At 38.8% G+C, this 2,353-nt stretch overlaps 1 non-coding gene across 1 annotated transcript; it reads right to left on the bottom strand.

Moving 5' to 3' along the window:
- Positions 1-228: 228 nt before the first annotated feature.
- On the bottom strand, positions 229-334 carry LOC121206792 (small nucleolar RNA R71). Its single transcript, XR_005901970.1, has one exon. It is a non-coding gene; the product is annotated as a small nucleolar RNA R71 (small nucleolar RNA).
- Positions 335-2,353: the final 2,019 nt, after the last annotated feature.

Genomic DNA, 2,353 nt, shown 5'->3' with positions numbered 1-2,353 from the left:
TTATGGTTTGCAAGACGAGGATCCCAACGCTCCCTTGGCAAATTTCTTAGAGTTTTGCAACATTTTTAAAATTAATTGCGTTTCTGATGACGCCATTCGCCTTCGGTTGTTTCCCTTTTCATTGAGGAATAAGGCTAAACAGTGGTTGAACTCATTGCCAGGATCAATCACAACTTGGGAATAGATGACCGAAATTTTTTAAAATATTTTCGGCCGACAAAAATAGCCAAATTACGTAATGATATCTCCTCTTTTGCGTAATGGATTTAGAAACACTCTAGGATGCATGGGAGAGATACAAGGACCTTTTGCAAAGATGCCCTCACCATGGGTTACAACTCTTGCTACAAGTCCAAATGTTTCACAATGGCCTGAACCCCTCGACTCGGCAAATGATTGACGCAGCCACGGGTGGAACTATCAGTAATAAGACACTTGAAGCAGCTTACGAACTTATTGAAGAGATGTCACTGAATAACTATCAGTGGAAAGTTATGAGGACAAAGCCGGCAAAAGTAGCAGATGTTTTCAACCTCGTTGCTGTTTCTATGCTATCTAACTAAGTAGAACTCTTAAATAAAAAGATTGACGGTTTGTGTGGTTCTACTCAGGTATATCCAGTGATGAGGTGCGATTCGAATAGAAGAGGAGCATGCATAGAATATCAACCCTTTAACCCTAGCATCGAGGAAGAACAAGTCCAATATATGGGTAACAATAACTTTAGACCCCAAAATAACTTGTATAGTAACACTTATAATGCAGGTTAGAGGAACCATCCCAATTTCTCGTGGAGCAGTCAAGGAAATCAAAGGCCACAACATCCTTCGTGTTTTCAACAACCACCTTACTAGTAGGAAAAGCAGCCGAAGCTTGAGGAGATGTTGACAAAATTCATCTCGATGTTAGAAACTCATTTCTAGAATACCGAGACAGCCCTTAATAATCAACAAGCGTCAATCCAAGGGCTCAAAACTCAGATAGGCCAACTCGCCAAACTAATTTCTGAATGACCACAAGGTATTCTGTGAGTAACACTGAATCTAACCTAAGGGAGCAAATCAATACAATTACCATTCAAGATGCAGAAGGGATAGTTGCACCTGAACCAGAACCGAGACAAGAAACTGGGGTAAATAAAGGTAAGGGTGAGGTGGACCACAATGACCAAAAACTGGTAAGTAAAGAAAACAAACCTCAAGTGCCATACCTAAACGTGACAAGGAAAGACCACACAAAAGAACAATTCGGTAAATTTCTTAAATTATTAAAAAAATTATATATTAACTTACCGTTTATTGAAGCTCTTTCACAGATGCCAAACGCAGTCAAATTCTTAAAGTAGATTTTAACAAATAAACAAAAGTTGGATGAGGCATCGCATGTGGAGTTGAATGCAGTTTGCTCAGCCATTCTATAGAATAAGCTACCCAACAAATTGAAAGATCCAAAGAGTTTTACGATTCCTTGTTTAATTGGTAGTTTAGATGTTCATAATGCATTGGCTGACTTAGGGGCAAGCATTAATGTTATGCCTTATAAAATGTTTAAACAACTAGGTTTTGGGAAACCCAAACAAACTAGGATGAGCATTCAATTGGCTAATAAAACCATTAGATTTCATAGGGGTATCATTGAAGATGTTCTTGTTAAGATCGATAAATTTATATACCCAGTAGACATTGTTGTTCTAGACATGGAAGAGGATATTAACGCACCTTTATTTTTTGGACGACCCTTTTTAGCGACTGCTAGAACCATTATTGATGTTGGTACAGGTGAACTCACACTTCGTGTGGGAGACAAAACAATCACCATTCAAGCTCGTAATTCGAGTAACACATCAAAAATTGAAGGTGGTTGTATAAATCATTCTACTAGTACTGATCATGTGGTGAAACCCTCTGTGCAGGAAATAGTTACGAAGAACGCATATGATTCGTGTTCAAACAACAACAAAAGACCTATCTATGAAGAACGAATGCTACAAATCGAGGAGCTAGATGAACGGGGGACACAGAAATCGAGAACACATGATAAACCAAAACTGAGCTAGGAGGAGCTCAATACCTCACCAAATCAATTTAAGGTTGGAGACAAAGTACTACTAGATGCAGCAGATCCTCGCATTGCCACTTCTGAACCTAATAAAGAAATTCCCCTTACGGTACTCAGTGTTTTCCCATATGGTGCAGTTGAGGTAATTCATCCCAAATTCGACACCTTTAAGGTAAACAATACTCATCTTAAACCTTATGTTGGTAAAGTTGATAGCAAGGATGAGGAGTGTAAACTCCTCGCACCACCTTGACCATGCAGAAGAGAGGTAAGTCCAGCTTAAGACTATAAATAA

This window comes from Gossypium hirsutum, chromosome A01 (assembly GCF_007990345.1).
Source record: "Gossypium hirsutum isolate 1008001.06 chromosome A01, Gossypium_hirsutum_v2.1, whole genome shotgun sequence".
In the NCBI taxonomy this organism is placed as follows: Eukaryota; Viridiplantae; Streptophyta; class Magnoliopsida; order Malvales; family Malvaceae; genus Gossypium; species Gossypium hirsutum.
This window is presented reverse-complemented; position numbering and strand designations above follow the sequence as displayed.